Below are 21242 nucleotides of genomic sequence, written 5' to 3'. Positions count from 1 at the left end.
CACCAAGTATGCACTCTATGTTTGTCTATGATCCTTACTTTGTGAAATAAACCAATTGAACATAATTTGAATGATTCTAATTTCACACTCCCAAATCCTTATCGAAAAATGTGAGAATTTCAAATTCCTATCATTTATCGAAATCTGTTTAGATTTTAAACTTATATGCACTGACCCTCCTGTAATGAATATGTACAAAGTCACAAAGACTTGTTAACAGTCATTATAAGGTATTCCAATGGAGATCAACTCCATGGAAACTAAGTCTCATATTCAAAGTACATTGCTTTGGACATGCTTCTTGCATTAAGTTTTCTAATCTTACACAGATAACTTCCACCTATGGAGACAACTCCATATTCTCATTTTGACTATCACTTCTGAATAAGAGATGCCTCTTTTCAAAATATGTCAATATGGTCCTTCCAAAATTAGCACTATACTTCCAACTGTCCATGAGCAACCAATCTTTGGTAAACCTCAGATTGTCCTCGACAATTGCTTAATCATTTTAGTCATGTCCAATTCTAGACCTTTTCCCTTCTTAATGCCTCTGGGGATTTGGAAAAATTTAGAAATGAGAAATATTATAGCACATGCAATCGATTCTGTACCCAAAGCAAATGGTACACGATTCATGACGTCTCACATAAAGACATGATTCTAGACCAGTCTTTTGCTACAATATTTTTATTCGCCATGTTTTCAAAATTTGACTATGAAGAGGGATGTCGTAATCATAATCGAATTTTGAGAACACAATATATAGAATTTCCTTAAGTTGAACCAATCCAACATGAAATTCATATATATATATATATATATATATATATATATATATATATTCTTGACTAAAGATGATTAAGGTCTCAATCTAAGCCTTTAGAACTGAAATGAAGTATATCATCTCCCTTAATTATAGCAAAACAACTTTTTCAATCCCTGCAGCCTCACGAATTGAAACTTTTGTTTTCTATAATTAACATTGCTAACTTGCAACACTAACAATAATTATCACGCTCCCACTTACATGATGATTATTAGCATAACACTTATGCTCCCACTAGCTTTGACATGTACTCAGAAATCAGCTGGACTTCTAGAAATCAATACTTTATTGACTTTCTTACCAAAGTTCAGATTTCTGATACGAGATGCTTTGATAAAACTTTATCAAAATCATACACCTTTCCTTAGATAGCATGCATGTGTGTCTAAACAATTTCAGAACTATAAAAAGGGATGCCGTAATCATTGTCTCAATTGTTTAGACCTTTTGCCATCTGCTTCAAATCTACTTGGTGGAAGTGTTTCCTCACCATCATTTTCATGAATCGGAGAGAAACCTTATGACCCTTAGATTTTATGGTGTATGTGTTCTTATCCATGTGAATCGTCAAAACCATAGTCATAAGACAAGGATAATGACAAATCCAAACTCATATGGACTGAACTTATGCAATCTTAACTTCTTGCCACCTGGCAGTACAGGGCCTGCCATTGCTTCCAAGTTGTTATGCAACCAATTGAGAACTTTCAGAACTCCTATGCAAAGCCAACTTTAACTGGAATGGGCACAGAATATGTCAACACGATAGGTTATAAACCTCAAGTCGTGTGCTAGTGAAGAACCTCAGGTTTTATTCTTGATTAGTTATTGAAATTCTTTTTAGGATCTTTAAGACTCCCACTATCCTCTTGACATATAAGACTATCTTGCCAAATATTCAAGAGATAGTGCGGATTCTTTATCAAGACAAACACTTCACACAATTGGCCTTAGTTGGTCTTTGTTTTATCCAAAACATCACAACTTACCAATTTCAAATGTACAAGTTCTAATAAGACACTTATGGTTTATTAATATATTATAAGTTCTAATATATTAATAATAAGAATAAAAATATTTAGTTAGTATTGATCAATAATTAATTTAGAATTAATTATGTGATCAAAAGAAGACTAATTAAATATATGGGTTGATTGTGTCAATCATCTATAACTTATATAGTGGGCCAAGGCTCCATGGATTATCAAGTTGGGTTAAACCCATAAGATGCTCCATGGATGCTCCATGGGAGTTACATAACCCATGGGTCATGGAAATGAAAGGTCATGACAATTAGGGTTTACATGGTGTAACCCTAATTGTAACATACTATATAAAGGAGCTATTATTCACCATTTTTGGACACTAAGAAACAAGAGGGCTAGAGCCGATTTTGCAAGTGTAAGATTCTCTCAAAGTTTACTCCTTTTCATTTGGTGTTGTGTGAAGCATTTGAGGCATCACACTTGGGGTGCTAGGCTCACAAGGTTTCAAGGATCATAATCAACAACAAGGTAAGTTATTCTATCTTTCATTCAAGTTAAAAATGTTCCCCATGTATGCTAGATAGGAATATAACCTTGGAATTCAACTTTGCATGATTATTAGACAAACATAGATCCAAGGTTATTAGGGTTGCATGCACACTTAGGAAGTGTTAGAATGCTCAAAACCCATTAGTTACATCCATGTAAACCCTAATACCCATGACCTTTCATTTACATAGGATGCATGGGTTAAAAGCTCCATAGACCATCCATGAAAGCTTAGCCCAACCTAAATGAACTTGGCCCATTCCATATATATAAGAGTCCATATTTAATTAGTTCTTTTTGATCACTTAATTAATTCTAAATTAATTCTTGATCAATACTAATTAAATAATATGATTCCATATTAATATATTAGAACTTATAATATATTAATATAAATCATAAATATACTATTCTCAAAAGACTATCCATATAAATTGTGCCGGTGAAGTGCAACCCAAATGGACCATGTCGGGTCGGGTCAAGTACATACCAAATATAGTTATGGACTTAGACATTAATCCAACAGTCTCCCACTTGGATAAGTCTAAAGCTATTATTGAGTATGACTTCAAAACCTAACTGGCAATCGTAGCTCTTAAAGCCGCTGTCGAACTCTGACCTTGTCAATGACTTGTCCATTAGATAAGGGATCATATATTCCTCCATTCTAGATATCATATGGACTGAGACATGGATTATAATCATTCTCTCTGTCCATTTGTTGTTTCCCGATTTTCGATTTATGATGACTGACTGATTGAACAAATCAAATCAGTCCTGGCTTGGCCAAGCACCCACATGTGTCATCGCTAAATCATCGAGGGGCCCACAGATATCGCTTTTATCCCGAAGGTAAAAGGAATGGATAAACTTCGACTCATATGGCTTGTTCTACTACTTGTTGAATCATACACAAAGGCACGTTTTATAACATCGAGTTATCAATGCGTTTTCGTGCAATCAATGTAGAACTAACTCATAGTAACAACTCATATCTCTAGGTTTTAAGAATATAAGATATTATCGTCTCATGATCACTCGTGATAAAATCCATGAAGTGATTCAAATGAGCGTGGGTTGAATCCAATACTCAGAACTTATGAGCACTCATGAGTGTTGTAGCACCAGTTTGTCCACCAACTTGGACCTCTACAAACCAACCAATGACAGTCTTGATTCATATCTACTTCCAACATATGATCGACTGTGGATGGTTTGAATAACTTAATAATTCAGGAAGAGCGACTTAGTTATTCTAGAAGTCAAAACATGCAAAGTGAAACACAAGAATAAATGAATCAAATATGGTATCAAACCCTATGAATATAAATAAACACTTTTATTTATCACCATACTGATTACTCATTATTCATTGTTTCGGTTTTATCAACTTTATACTTGAATTAAAAACACTAGTTGTCCCATGCTCCAAGTATGTACACTATGTTTTTCTTAAACAATAGTTTTGCCATACACCAAGTATGCACTCTATGTTTGTCTATGATCCTTACTTTGTGAAATAAACCAATTGAACATAATTTGAATGATTCTAATTTCACACTCCCAAATCCTTATCGAAAAATGTGAGAATTTCAAATTCCTATCATTTATCGAAATCTGTTTAGATTTTAAACTTATATGCACTGACCCTCCTGTAATGAATATGTACAAAGTCACAAAGACTTGTCAACAGTCATTATAAGGTATTCCAATGGAGATCAACTCCATGGAAACTAAGTCTCATATTCAAAGTACATTGCTTTGGACATGCTTCTTGCATTAAGTTTTCTAATCTTACACAGATAACTTCCACCTATGGAGACAACTCCATATTCTCATTTTGACTATCACTTCTGAATAAGAGATGCCTCTTTTCAAAATATGTCAATATGGTCCTTCCAAAATTAGCACTATACTTCCAACTGTCCATGAGCAACCAATCTTTGGTAAACCTCAGATTGTCCTCGATAATTGCTTAATCATTTTAGTCATGTCCAATTCTAGACCTTTTCCCTTCTTAATGCCTCTGGGCATTTGGAAAAATTTAGAAATGAGAAATATTATAGCACATGCAATCGATTCTGTACCCAAAGCAAATGGTACACGATTCATGACGTCTCACATAAAGACATGATTATAGACCAGTCTTTTGCTACAATATTTTTATTTGCCATGTTTTCAAAATTTGACTATGAAGAGGGATGTCGTAATCATAATCGAATTTTGAGAACGCAATATATAGAATTTCCTTAAGTTGAACCAATCCAACATGAAATTCATATATATATATATATATATATATATATATATATATATATATATATATATATATATATATTCTTGACTAAAGATGATTAAGGTCTCAATCTAAGCCTTTAGAACTGAAATGAAGTATATCCTCTCCCTTAATTATAGCAAAACAACTTTTTCAATCCCTGCAGCCTCACGAATTGAAACTTTTGTTTTCTATAATTAACATTGCTAACTTGCAACACTAACAATAATTATCACGCTCCCACTTACATGATGATTATTAGCATAACACTTATGCTCCCACTAGCTTTGACATGTACTCAGAAATCAGCTGGACTTCTAGAAATCAATACTTTATTGACTTTCTTACCAAAGTTCAGATTTCTGATACGAGATTCTTTGATAAAACTTTATCAAAATCATACACCTTTCCTTAGATAGCATGCATGTGTGTCTAAACAATTTCAGAACTATAAAAAGGGATGCCGTAATCATTGTCTCAATTGTTTAGACCTTTTGCCATCTGCTTCAAATCTACTTGGTGGAAGTGTTTCCTCACCATCATTTTCATGAATCGGAGAGAAACCTTATGACCCTTAGATTTTATGGTGTATGTGTTCTTATCCATGTGAATCGTCAAAACCATAGTCATAAGACAAGGATAATGACAAATCCAAACTCATATGGACTGAACTTATGCAATCTTAACTTCTTGCCACCTGGCAGTACAGGGCCTGCCATTGCTTCCAAGTTGTTATGCAACCAATTGAGAACTTTCAGAACTCCTATGCAAAGCCAACTTTAACTGGAATGGGCACAGAATATGTCAACACGATAGGTTATAAACCTCAAGTCGTGTGCTAGTGAAGAACCTCAGGTTTTATTCTTGATTAGTTATTGAAATTCTTTTTAGGATCTTTAAGACTCCCACTATCCTCTTGACATATAAGATTATCTTGCCAAATATTCAAGAGATAGTGCGGATTCTTTATCAAGACAAACACTTCACACAATTGGCCTTAGTTGGTCTTTGTTTTATCCAAAACATCACAACTTACCAATTTCAAATGTACAAGAGTAGGACACTTTTACTCTTACATTTGACAAGTGTTTTAAACCTTTCTTTAAGATATGTCACGAAGTTACAATCTTGGAGTATGACTCTAAGAATCGTTTTAGAACGAAGTATGACTCATCTTCCTGATCTAACCATTTCAACAATTCATGACTCCTCTTCTTAGTCATAAGAATGCACTAAGATGACCTTTAGAGGACTAATTGTGATATGATTTCTAAATCATTAAGATGATCACAAACATGATACTAAAGTACTCTCCCATCTTTTCAGATTTGAGAAACTTTTATCTTTCTGCCTAATTTGATTCTTCCCATTCGTTCTGCCATATATTGAGACTTTTCCAATGTTTCAGAATTATACTTAAACTTGTAAGTATAACCATATTTACTAAACTTTAGTAAAAATCAAATAGTCTTAACGAGCTTGGTGGTGGACATGACCAGTGCACAAGAATGTGTACTCGATCCCTTTAGTCCTTCACTTGACTCACACATCCATGTGAACAAGTAATTAGTCTTGATTTTCCAATGCTTGAAAGTTCTCATTCATCATACTATTCAACTTGCATGATTCCAAGTTTCGGTCCAATTGAAACTTGGGGGATGAGGAACTTTCCTGATTTGGTAAATTTAGACACTACCACAAATGAAAGAATCAAATCCATTTTCCAATATTGTTGTCAGTGGAATCATATAAGCAACAATTTTCCACAAATGCCATTGTAAGGATACTTCAAATAAATAAAATTAAACAATTTTCTTTTATTTTAAAACTTTGCGGAAAAACTTATCCTTACAATCCACATGGAAAATTGTTGTTATCTATTCCTTAGCAATATATCATAACTTCTTAAGAAACTGCTCCAAATTCTGATGCGATCGAAATCCACCTTCGCGATCAGAATCAGCATATACTTCCTTTAAGATTTCTCTCTATTCTTTGATTCTTAAAACATCAACATGTGACCCAGTCACATCATGTAATGAGGATCTCAGAATAGAACTTAACAGAGTTAGATAATGGGCTCTACCTGATGTAGAGTCAAACTTATTGACTTTAACATCCTTAGGTAAATTTGGCAGCTTTGCAATCAACGCCCCTTCCTTTGGCAAAATAAACATATGGACCCTTTGGTAATGGGACTATCTCAGACTTAGCATTTCTCTTTACCATTTGGTCAACCGGGTTGACTATGGCCAATCCCTCTCCATTGGGAAGAGAATGCTTTTTATGGATTTCCAGTGTCACCATTGTCACTGTCCATAAAGTTTTTGGGAAGTTGATCTTCTAATCAAATTTGCTTTACTATCGTTCCGAATCATTGCTGATTCAGCAGCACCAAGCAAATAGATATGATCATTAAGGTTCACGTCATAGTCTGTTTCATAGTAGTCCCAAAGGAACTCACTATGTGACTTAGAAAGTGATTGAACATCCAACTTTCTCACGACTTTGACACCCAACTCTCCCGGCTTGTCAATATGTGACTTCATCTCTAAGATGTGATCACACATAGACCTTGCTTGCCATTAGGGCTTGAGTGACCTTGAACTTGTGGGTGAGGGAGAATAATTGGAGGAGGTGGAGGAAGAGAAGTATGACTTCCATGAGCCAAACTCGGGAAGTCATATTCATTAGGAAAGCTTGGTTTGGGAAGATCATTGTTGTCTAAACCAGCCATCAACAATGGGAGAAATTCACGTAAAGTTGATTTAAGTCCTTAATATAACACCCAATATGATATATTAAGGCTAGGACCCAACAAACTATTTTATAACTTGGAAGAGGGATGCCGTAATCCAAGCTATAAAATATTTGAAGGTAGGTGAATGACGATTCACCAATTTCCACCAAGATAAACGAAATGCATTATTAGGTTGTAATTGGTTTTGAAACTCCTAGATTCTTTTGAGATTCATTGAACTTTTCAATGGCATGTTTCAATCTCGAGTGTGCCCTTCAGGTTTTGTGACTGGGATGCCGAGGATCACAAAAAAAGGTGTGAAGTAACCATGCAAATATACTTGGTACCCTTAATATTTACCCCTCAATCGATGTGCCGGTTAACCACACACGCTCCAACGATACTATGATAAACATTAAGTTACCCTTTGCCTACCTTGTTAAGTCCAGGTTAGTATGCCGGTTAACCATACACGCTCCACTAACAGCTTAAACAAAGTGCAAAGTGTAATTTCATGGATTAGCACCTTATTCATATTTTCCTAAGTAACTAAAATTGAGAATTTATAAGTGTTTAGTTACTTAGTATTTATCATTATACTTATAATGAAGGGAGAATTATAGTCCTTGTCCTACCTGTTCGGCTAACGACACTCCACCGGTCAAGGAAGCGGTGAGTGAGAGTGGACACCCATTAAACTGCCATTTTATAGGCAGTAACCTTATACCCCCTTATAGACCGGCTTCGTGAATGAGGCCTACTAATGGTAAGACGACTTGCTCTTATACATATAATATATTAAACTTTTAATATTATAATAGTATAAGGGTGTATTTTAGACATTTAAAATACTTGGTGGTTTAATCTATTAATTAAACTAGACTTTTAATTTAATTAAACTCAAACCATATATTTATGGATTAATAATACTCTTTTAATTAAACGCTTTAATTAACTATTAATAAAGTCCATAAGAGTTAATTTGAACTATTCAACAAAACATCATAATTCCAATTATTAAACTCAAAATTAAAACCATTTAATTAATTGTTTAAGTTATGAACCCAAGAGTTTTAGAATTCAATTCTTTTTTTCATAAAAAACTTTTCTCAAATTCCAAAACTTGAGGGCAAGTTTTGTAATTCTTGAAAACCTTTGGATTCCATAACTTATGGAATTAATGGTGTTTTATGATGAAACTTTCCATGTTCCATAACTTAAGAACAAGTTATGGAATTCTTTAAAACATTAACACCAAATTTTGTAACTCCATAAAAACTTTGAATCAAAATTTTTTTTTTAAAAAAAAACTTTCATATCCATAACTTATGGAAGTTTCAAAAACCCTTAAGATCACAACTTTAAAAAAAACTTTTGAGCTCCAAAATTTTATGACAAAATTTGTAACTCCTTAAAACATTTAGATCAAACTTTTAAAACTAATAAAATAATCATATCATTTTATCTTTTACTAAATTTGACCTAATTCAACTCATATAACAAATGATTCAAATTTTACAAATAATTTGTTTTTCACAAAACAAGTAATTATCTTAAAATTTGACAAACGTCATGTTTTTTTTTCCTTTTTTTTCCAACTTGAAAATAAAACATTTGCATCAATATAACAGAAAACAACCCATAGCTCTGATACCACTGTTGAGTTTTGAGCATTCTAACACTCTTATGGTGTACATGCAACCCTATAAACCTTGGATCTCTGTTTTCTCTATTATACATGCAAATATTAACTATTCCAAGGTTTCATCCTAACTAGCATATTATGAAGCACCTATACTACAAAGTTCTAGTTAGATGACATACCTTTTGATGTAGCCTGATGTCTTCAAGCTTTAAGAGCTTAGCCCCAATAGTGTGGAAGCCTCAAATGGAATCACAAATCACCAAAACACCTTGGAAGAACTTGAGAGAATATGTATGCACACTAAAATCGGCCCACTCTTATTTTCACACACTTGTGCCAATTTTGTGAGCCAAGGACCCCTTTATATATTATGGAGGATTAGGGTTACATCCATGTAAACCCTAATACCCATGACCTTTCATTTACATAGGATCCATGGGTTAAAAGCTCCATGGACCATCCATGAAAGCTTAGCCCAACCTAAATGAACTTGGCCCATTCCATATATATAAAAGTCCATATTTAATTAGTTCTTTTTGATCACTTAATTAATTCTAAATTAATTCTTGATCAATACTAATTAAATAATATGATTCCATATTAATATATTAGAACTTATAATATATTAATATAAATCATCAATATACTATTCTCAAAAGACTATCCATATAAATGGTGCCGGTGAAGTGCAACCCAAATGGACCATGCCAGGTCGGGTCAAGTACATACCAAATATAGTTATGGACTTAGACATTAATCCAACAAAAATATCCAATCCCTCGGGTAATGCAAGAATCGGAGCCTCGCACAATCTCTGCGGCAGCGTTTCGAAGGCCAACTGCTGATCTGGACCCCACCGAAAGATCACATTCTTCTTGGTCAGGCGGGTCAAAGGCACTGCAATCTTGGAGAAGTCTTAAATAAATCTCCGATAATACCCCGCAAGACCCAAGAAACTCCGAAGCTCAGATGAGTTTTTCAGAACTTCCCAATGCATTACAGCCTCAATCTTGGCAGGGTCCACCGAGATACCACCCTGGTTGATGATGTGCCCTAAAAATTGCACCTCACGCAACCAAAACTCACATTTAGAGAATTTGACATAAAGCCTCTCCCTCCTCAAGGTCTCCAACACCTCTCGCAAATCTTGCTCATGCTGCTCCTTGGTCTTAGAGTAGACCATAATATCATCAATGAAAACAATCACAGACCGATCCATCATTGGCCTGCAAACCGGGTTCATGAGATCCATGAATGCTGCAGGTGCATTGGTGAGCCTGAATGGCATTACCGCGAATTTGTAATGACCATAACGAGTTATAAAGGTTGTCTTTTATACATCCACATCCCTGATCCTCATCTGATGGTATCCTGACTGAAGATCAATCTTGGAGAACCAAGATGCAACCTGAAGCTGATCAAATAAGTCGTCGATCCTCAGAAGTGGGTAATGGTTCTTCACCGTTAGCTTGCTCAATTCCCGATAATCGATACACATCCTGTGTGATCCATCCTTCTTTTGCATGAATAGGATTGGTGTTCCCCACGGAGAACTGCTCGGACGGATAAAGCCCTTGTCTAGCAGCTCCTGCAGCTGCGTAGAAAACTCATGCATCTCAGGCGATGCCAGGTGCTATGGTGCCTTGGCTATCAAAGCCGACCCAAGAATCAAATCAATCTGAAACTCAACCTGCCTCTCGGGAGGCACTCCCGAGAACTCCTCGGGGAAGACATCGGGAAAATACCGCACGATGGGTACACTGCTCAACTCCATCATAGCCTCAACTCGTGAATCCGACACATAAGACAGAAACCCAGAACAACCCTGCTGAAGAAGCCTCCTGGCCCTCGCGGCTGAACAGAGAGCTGGCCGATGCAAAGCTCTCTCACTAGTAATGAGTAACTCTCCCCCACTTGGGGTTCGAACTCTCACCAACTTCCGCTCACAATCAATCACGACCCCATTGAGCCCCAACCAGTCCATCCCGATGATCACCTTCAATCCCCTCAAGGGAATCAGTACCAAGTCAATAGGAAACCTCTCACTGAATATGTTCAAAACACATCCTCAGAATACCCTTGCATCGCTCACAGTACACTCATCCACAATCTCCACCTCCAGGGGAGAATCCAAAGTCCCCGGAGTGTCTCGAAACTTCTTGCTGAGCGCAAGAGATACAAAGGATCGGGTATCCCCCGAATCAAATAGAACATGAGTCGACAACCCATTGAACAAAAAGGTCCCTATACAAGATCATAACAAATATGAGCATATCAAGAAAACAATAAAAGATAGTGTTAAGTAACATATCAGTAACTACGTCCGGCGTTGCTCGGGCCTCATCAGTGGTCAACTGAAACGCTCTGCTCTTCACCGCAGGAGCCTCCTCCTTGCCTTAGCGGCCATTGATAATCCTCAAAGTGGCAAGCACAAGCACTGCCACTGCTCCCCCAGTAAATCTCGGATAATCGACATTTTTATGGTCGGTCTGGTTGCAATGGGAACAAATCAAGGCCCTCTTGGGGTAGTCCTTGCTCATGTGACCTGCCTAACCACAACCAAAACATCTGGAGCCCACAGATCGACAAGCTCCACCGTGCGGCTTTGTGCACTTGGCACATCTATCCCGGCCCGGCTGGCCTCTTCTGTGAACATCGGAGGTCTTAGGCTTCTTAGCCCGACCCACTACTATCTGAACCTGCTCCGGCTTCCACTTCGTACTGAGCTCCAAATCAATTTCCCGCTAGTGGGCCTTCTCAATCATATCATTCAGGGTCTTGCACCCAAAAAAAACTCACGAGCTCCCGGATATCTTCCCTCAGCATAGCATGATATCTCATCTTCCTCATCTCCTCATCCGCAGCGTACTGCGGAACTAGAAGCGCCCTCTCCCTAAACTTGGCGGCGATCTCCGCCATAGTCTCTGTAGTCTGGTGAAGGTCCTGGAACTCCCTCACCAGCTGCTGCACCTTAATGGCCGGTGCAAACTCCCGATCAAACCTCCGCACAAAATCCTCCCATGTCATCACTGTCACACCCGCCGTCCGTACCTCACGAGTAACCTTCTCCCACCAGTCCCACGCTCGGTCCCTCAGCATAGAGGACATGAATCCCTCATTTGCCGCCTCAGTGCAAAAGCTCGTGCACTGAACATTCTCCATGTCAGCGATCCAACGGTGACTAGCGATGGGGTCCTTAGCCCTAAAAACTCAGGCGCTCTACACACCTTGAACTCCTAAAATGAGGGAGTTCGAGTCCCAATCTGACCTGCGACAATCTCAGCTCGAAATGATCTGAGCCGCTCCTCCATGAGCTCTATAATCTCTTCCTTGACGGTACTGAAAATCAACGGGGTAGCGTCAAGGATGCCACATATAACCTCGGTTGCAATAAGCTCGCACAACCTCTCATTAATCGGCTCCGCACCAGAAACTGAACTTGAACGAGAACCTGATCCTGAACCTGAACCTCCACACGTAGTCGTCACCATCCTCAAACTGAAAATACAACATGAAAACAACCGATAAGGAAATTCGAAGGGATTCCTCCCCACCGGATTCGTTAGAGTTTCCAGGTCTGCTCTTGTATCAGGTACATGTCATGTGCTTTCAATAGTACATACCCAATACTACCTTCCACACCTACCTGTACCTTCTTCAAGATCATACCTGATACCTCTAATTCACCCATCTATACTCAGAAACATAACTCATATAACGCACCACATAAAGATCATAGAATCTTCTAGGATTTCTCAATCCTTACATAACAAGAAACCTTAATCAACACCGCTGGTTGCCCTATGCATGCAAGTCGTACACATAATAGGATCACATAGACTGTCGAATGAAGATTCTACCCTAAGTCCACATCCAAGCAAGGAAAAGGAAATGAAGCCAAACCGATCATTCTAGGGCTATACAATCCTAAGCATATACAACTTTAAAAGCATACACATAGCAAATAACTGAGTCGATATCAAGTCCAGGTAATACATAGCATCCAATATCCCTAGGCTATAAGGCATCACGCATATAAGGAAATTCTATAAGTCCTGGCCCATCGAACGCATTGTAATCTCCCTTGTTACTTAAGAAAACCTTTTTTAGGAAATTAAGTTCTTTTTCTTTTAAAAGATTATCATTCCTCAGTTTGAGTTCTGACACACCGAAGAGTGTGCCCGAATCCCTCAAACCAAGGCTCTGTTACCAACTTGTAACACCCCAAAAACTAGGAGAAAATTTTTCATTTTTAATTAAGATTTACAATCATAAGTTTGATTCCAAAATCCAATACATAATCATCGTCGTATCAAATCATCAGAGTGACAATAACAGTGAATGTGGAAAATGGTGAGGAGTGAATGTTGCGCCATCAAGCTGGGCCCTTCCCATTAGAACGGAAGTACCTGAAATCATAATAAAAACTGTAAGCTAACGCTTAGTGAGTTTTCCCCAAATACCACATACCAATCATACAAATGGGCCCAACCCTGGGGTTCATTCCAACCTAAAAAGCAAGTATGGGCCCCGCCCTGGGGTATATTTCAACCCGTCATTCAATATTGGGCCCCGCCCTAGGGTGTGTTTCAACCCGATCACAACATGTATCACACAACAACTAGCATAGTACATAACCAGATAATAGGCCGACCTTGGTGCCTTTAACCCATAATACCGAGAAGAGTCTCACCTCGGTCTGCTGATAAGTACTACCTGCTCGACTACTGATCCGAGAGATCTTGCACTCCAAAAGCTCCCTAAGATGAAGCAGATGTTGGATCTAGAAGCTCAACCATGTCCAAGGCTTGTACCACATGTTCTTATTCTTGCAAACACACCAAAAATGGCTCCTTTTTGTCACTTTAAGCTCAAAATCACCTCTAATGGAAACTTATGGTTTTTAGGGACGTTAAAGGTGAGGTGGCTGATAAAGGTGAGGGTCCAAAGGCCATAAATGAGTTTAAATAGGGGATAAGTCCGAAGATTAGGGTTTTAGTCTTAGGCCATGTACGCCCTGCGTACGAGGCTCAACTGCCCGATCAAACGTGCCCCTGCATGCTAAGCATATATGCACGTACGCCCATCGTACGAAGGGGGTATTATTTGCCAACTTAATTTAAAAAAAAAACTTCAAATGTGAAAAACCTGAGATCGGATGTTACACGAGGGCTGCTCATCCGAGACCGGGATAGGATTTAGCGGGTAAGCTAAAACCGAGGTCTTAAGATGGAATTTTTTGTGAGGTGAATTAGAAGGATTAACATCTATCATATGTTGAGGAAGATGTAGAACATGTCCGAAAGGTGATTAATTGGGCAACCTTTAAGTCATAATAGCTTTGAAAGAACAGTATACCTCAGGGATGTCCGAGGCGAGTGGGATGGCTTCATGACATTCCAAATACATCTGTTGTAGAGTCAGAGCCCATAATCTTGGACTTGAGATTTCGTTCAAATTCCTTATATCATATATTTTCACAAAGTCTTGCCATAAGACTTCCGGTAGATCGACGTCATTTGATCGGCCCGTGAAGATTCTATAAACCACATATAGCCAGTCTTGGCTCATCGTATCAGTGCCACCGTGTTTTCCATACATGCCTCTCAAAATTAGGTGTGTAAATGTCGTCCAGATGCCAGGAACAACTGACTTCTTGAATTCCTTGGCCTTGAATTCTCATTTGTAACCGATTTGTGCAAAAAATCTTGGAATTCTTCAGCAGTAGGCTTGACAACCTTGAAACCTTTTGGGTTTGGAGAAACACCAATTTCACAAAGAAAGCTTTCCTTGAGGACAGGAACAATGCGAACATTAGTAATTTTGCATTCAAGAACACCATCATCGATTTTCACTTGCTCAAAGGCTTTGAAAAGGAGATGGAGTGGAAAATTAGAGTTAGGGATTTTGGTAAGTAGAATGGCAATTGGATGATGAGAGATGAATTCCATCATGACACAAACTAATTCATCACAATCCATGGGTTCGAGTGAAAAAAGTTGAGTGGTTTCTCTTAGGATCGGTTCGATGGAGGACGATGATGAAAATCCTTTGGATGATTTCTTGTTGGTGAAGGTTTTGGAAATTTCGGAAGCCATTGATGAATGCTTGAATAACACAAAGAAACGAGTACAAAAAAAAAAGGATTCTAAGGAAGAACATAGACAAAAAGAATAAAGAGGGAATGAATGGATTCAAAATCCTTTTATAGGTAGGTTGTTTTGGGTCAGGTCGAAGAGTGCAATGATGACTGTAATGTCCCATTTTCACAACCAAAAATCTTCATTTTTATTAAGGTAAAACTCCACATTATAAAATCCATATTAAAGAAAAATCATTTGTTCCAAATTACATTTGTTGAAAATCAGAGTAATATGATAACGTGGAATCTTCTTTGCTGCTAATGAATGTGTACAGTCCCGCCTTCGCCTTCCCATGATAACCGATGATACCTAAAAAATAGTAACATCTGGGTAAGCACAAAGTTTAGTGATTTCCCCTAAAATACACACACAATAAACATACAAGCATGCATATCAATTCCTGAGTCATCGGGTTGGAATATCCTCGGGTTTGTTGGGCTGTCGCCTCAACCCAACCGCTCTTCCCGAGCCTCAGTGCCTGCGACTTATAGCCGAAACGCACCTGGTATCTTGGCCTACATCACACAGAAGGACCACCTCAACCTCATCCGCCACCATATGTCGGCATATAACAATCAAGGATAAAGTAGGCACATAATATAAGCAAGTTCCAATCATACAACTCACTACCTCCTACTAAACCCCTCAAAACACACTGGTCCGCTAAAAGCTAATCTCCATGGAACGCATAACCATAAGTAATAGAGGTGAGATAGACACCCGAACAGATTATCCTACTCTTGAGCCACAACCAAACGAGGAACATGTCAGAAATCCTAGATCAAGAGTTCCCGGGCTATCCTACATACATACCCTAGGGCACTCCACTAGAAGATAACCATCCTACTGGTACTCTAACCAGCATACCACTATCGCTGCATCCTATCACACCAGGATATATATATATATATATATATATATATATATATATATATATATATATATATATATATATATATATATATATATATATAAATCTAGTAGATCACTACATCATAGCAACATCCTATACATAAGGATACATATCCAACTCACCAAGGAATGCGTAACCGTATGTACCCAGAGGTGAGATGGACACCCATGCAGATGATCCTACTCTAGAGCCACAACCAAACGAGAAATAGGGAAGAAAGCCTAGAATAAGAGTCCTTACTATATTTTACATGACTACATATAGTCCCTAAGGCATCCCTCTAATAAATGATAACCAAAACTAGTGGTCCGACATTGGTGCCTTCGACCCACGGTACAGTGAGGAAAACTCACCTGAAGTAAAGAACCCAAAATACTGATGGCTTTTGAGCATTACAAACAATCCTATGTGTGCATGCAACCCTAGATTTGATCTACATTTTCTCTAATTGAATATACAATAAGAACAAGAATATGGAAACCCTAGAACACTAGTATATAATCAAAATTACATATTTAGGGTTATATAACATACCTTTGATTGTTATCTAGCAATAACAATCTAAATCCTTAGTGTTGTTCAGACTTTGAGAACAAGCGTCACAATCGTCACGCCTTTAGTGGCTCACAAACAACACTAACAATATAAGAAGATTATGGAGAAGGAAGGAGGCTTCAAATTTTTGGCTGGTTCTGTCTTAGAAGAAGTGGCCGAAATTATTAGTGTTATGTCCCTATTTATAGTGCAGATAGGAAACCCTAGATAAGCCAAAGTCCAAGATTATCTTAAACCAGGTAATTATCCACTTTCCTGATTATCCAATAAAGACTATTCTAGAAACCCTAAGGCATAAGGAAAACCGTCCATTGCCTATGGAGGGTTCTAGATTGCCTCTTGCCCAACTATTGAATAATTACAATTTAGTCCCTGCACTTTTAATTAATTCATTTAATCCTGAAATTAATTTTAATTAATTTGTGATTAAATATTAATTAAATATTACTATTTCTAATTAATATATTATTCACATAATATATTAACAAATTATTTATTTCAATTTATTAATCAAATTAATAAATTAACCTCTTTCTCCAAAATCATCCTTCCCAGTTGCTAGTCTTGAGGGCAACCCAAAAGGACTGTACTACTATCAATCCAAACATATACCAATTATAGTTATGGGAGTAGACACCTAATCCAACAGTCTACCACTTGGATAAGTATAACAACTATAGTTGCTAGTATATCGTTCAAAATTGATCAGCAAATTATAGCTCTCAAAGTAGCTGTCAAACTCTAACCTAGTCAGTTACTTGTCCTAAGATAAGTGATCATATAATCCTCCATTCTGCAAGATATCATGTGGATAAAAGACATGGAACATACTCAATCTCATTGTCCAAAACTTTGTTTCTTGATTTCGGATTCATAATGACAGAGAACTACTAATCGAACACATCAATTTAATCCTGGCCGGGCCCGACACTATAAGTCAACACTAAGTCATAGAGGGGCCCAAGATATTGCTTTTTCCGACAGGGCAAAAGGAACAGATAAACTTTGACTTATATGCTTTCACTATTTACTCGTCAAATCATGCACAACAATACGTTTTATAACATCAAGTTACTGATTCGTTTACGTATTTTCAATGCATAACCAACTCATAAACAACAACTCATATATATTCTTTTAAAGATTATATGATATTATCATCTCAGAATTACTCGTGATAAATTCCATGAAGTAATTACCTGAGCGTGGGTTAATCTAATACTTAAATTCTCCATTTCAAAGTACTCATGAATACTGCAACAATCTATTGCTATGTCTAAACCCTTAGAAGATCTACAGTCCGATACATAATAGTCTTTATTCACTACTTACTTCCAAAAGTATGATCGACTGTGGATATTTGAATAATCTAATTATTCTGGAAGTAAAACATGCAAAATGAAACACAATAATAGATAATTGACAAAAGATAGTAAACAATACTCATAAATAAATCTCCATTATTTAATAATCAAAAGTCAATTACATTTATTTTGTTACAAGTTTCTAAATACCTATCTAGCTACTAAAACTAATATCATCCTTCAGACCAATGCTCTTAGCTTGGTGAATGTGCTTTACCCTACCTAGACCCTTTGTGAGGGGATCTGCAGGATTCTCTTCGGATAATACCCTTTTCACAACGAGGTGTCCTTCTTCTACCCTATGTCTGATAAAATGGTATTTTTTGTCGATATGTCTCGATATACCATGATCTCTCAGTTCCTTTATGGCCGACACAACTCCTAGGTCTCCGATGAAGTTCTTCAACCATATAGCCTCCTTTGATGCTTCGCTTGCTGAAATGTATTCTGATTCGCAGGTAGAATAAGCCACTGTTTCCTGTTTGGAACTTTTCCAAGTTACTCCTCCTCCATTAAGGGTAAACACCCAACCAAATTGAGAAAGGAAGTTGTCTTTGTCTGTCTGAAAACTGGTGTCACTATACCCAGTAACTCTCAAGTTATCACTGCCACCGAGTACATGGACCCAATCCTTATTTCTTCGCAGATACTTGAGAATATTCTTGACGACTATCCATTGAGCTCTACCCAGATTTCCTTGATATCGACTAACCATGCTAAAAGAAAACGCCACGTCAGGGCGAGTGCATGTCATAGCATACATGATCGATCCATCGACGGAAGCATATGGAACTCGACTCATGTCTGCTATCTTTGCATCGGTACTCAGACTCTGAGTCTTACTCAGTTTGGTATTACTCTAGATAGACAACTCTCCTTTCTTGGAATTCTCCATGCTAAAACGTTTTAGCACCTTATCTAAATACATACTTTGACTAAGTCCAATTAGTCTTTTACTCCGATTTCTCAAAATCGTTATCCCTAGAATATAAGCAGCATCTCCCATATCCTTCATAGCGAAACACTTTCCAAGACAATACTTAACCTCTTGCAAAGTTGGAATGTCATTTCCTATAAGAAGTATGTCATCAACATACAATATCAGGAAAGTCACTATACTCCTACTAGCGAAACATCCTCAGCCAAATTTCCATTAAGGACAATGACTTTGACATCCATTTGCCAAATTTCATAATCATGAAACTTAGCTATGGCTAGCATCACCCTAAAAGATTTAATCTTAGCTACTGGTGCAAGGGCTCATCATAGTCAACCCCTGGGGTTTGAGTAAATCCCTTAGCCACCAATCGAGCTTTGAAAGTATGTACCTTTCCTCCATGTCGGTCTTCTTCTTGAAGATCCATTTGCACCCAACTGTCTTACGACCTGGTACATTGTCAACCAAATTCCAAACTTGGTTGACATACATGGACTTGATCTCGCTGTCCATTGCCTCTTTCCACTTGGCAGATGCAAGGCCCGCCATTGCTTCCTTGTAGTTAGAAGGATCATCCAAATATACCAGTGTACTATCACTGATAAATGTATCACCGTCTGTAGTAATATTGAAACCATAATAATCTGGTGGTATTCGAATTCTACTGGAACGTCTAAGAGGTAATGATTCGTCAATTTCTTCAACTGGAATTTCTTCCTCAGTTTGAGAACTAACATTAGATGTTCCTTCATCATTTTACTGTTGAATTTCTTCAAGATCAATTGCACTCCCACTGTCCTCTTTGCATGTGATCTCTCTCTCGCGAAAGACTCACCTTCGTGCTACGAAGACCATGTTATCATTAGGTGTGTAGAACAAATATCCAAAGGACTTCTATGGGTAACCGATGAAAATACATCTCTCACTGCGAGGTTCGAGCTTGTCGTGAGTCTCTTTTCTAACGAAAGCTTCACAACCACAAACCTTCATATATGCTAACGAGGGAACCTTCCCTGTCCACATTTCGTGAGGTGTTTTGACAACCTTCTTTGTTGGGACAAGATTAAGAATTTGGGCGGCAATCTCTAAGGTATACCCCCAGAATGAGATTGGAAGTGAAGCTCGACTCATCATGGAATGAACCATGTCCAACAAGGTTCGATTACGCCTCTCAGCCACACCATTAAGTTGTGGTGTCCTAGGAGGTGTCAATTATGAAACTATTCCACATTCCTTGAGGTAGTCGTGTAACTCGATACTAATATACTCAACGCCTCTATCAGATCTAAGCATCTTGATCTTCCTGCATAATTGATCCTCGACATCTTGTTTGAATTCTTTGAACTTTTCAAAGGTTTCTGAGTTGTGCTTGATTAAGTAGATATAACCATATCTGCTATAATCATCGATAAAAAGTCACATAGAATCGATTTGCATCCCTTGTGGTGGATCTGAAGAGCCCACACACATCTGTGTTTATGAGATCTAACAATCCTTCACCTCTTTCACAAGAACCCGTTAAAGGTGATTTCGTCATCTTTCCGTAAACAAGACTCGCACGTATCATCTAAATTTAAGTTAAAAGATTCCAACACTCCATCCTTCTGGAGTTGGGCGATGCGTTTCTTGTTGACATGTCCAAGACGACAATGCCACAATCATGCTTTGTCTACACCATTAGACGATTTAATTTGAAAAACATTATTACCTAAATTGTCTACAACCATCATAGTTTCAAACACACCATCAAAAGGTAAAGCTTCATAATAAAATATGCCATTTTTAAAAACATAAATAGATCCATTCTTATTATCAAAAGAATATCTAAAACCTTGTCTATATAAAGCATGAAATGAAATGATGTTTCGTGTTATCTCTGACGAGTAGCAACAATTATTTAAATCTAAACACAACCCAGTACCAAGCACTAAGTTATAAACTCTAATCTTGGTAACTGGTGACGGATCTTCTATTTCCCATGATCAAGTTCATCCTCCCATGCTCCACATCCTCACTTTTTCTTAGGCCCTGCAAATCAGAACAAATTTGAAAACCACATCATGTATCAAGGACCCAAGAATGAGAATATGATGAGTTTTTAGATAAGATAGTATAAATACCTGCCGAGGTTGGCTTCACTTTGCCATCCTTAATATCTTGCAAGTATTTCGGGCAACTTCGTTTCCAATGCCCTTTCTCGTGGCAGTAAAAGCAAGTAGCCTCTTTAGGATCGGAGGCAGGAGGGGTGTCAAAACCAGCCTTTCCTTTGGGTCCATTGCTTGATGACCCGACTTGGGCTTTCCCTT

This window comes from Lactuca virosa, chromosome 4 (assembly GCF_052849685.1).
Source record: "Lactuca virosa cultivar CGN04683 chromosome 4, Lactuca_virosa_CGN04683_v6, whole genome shotgun sequence".
Taxonomy (NCBI): Eukaryota; Viridiplantae; Streptophyta; class Magnoliopsida; order Asterales; family Asteraceae; genus Lactuca; species Lactuca virosa.
This window is presented reverse-complemented; position numbering follows the sequence as displayed.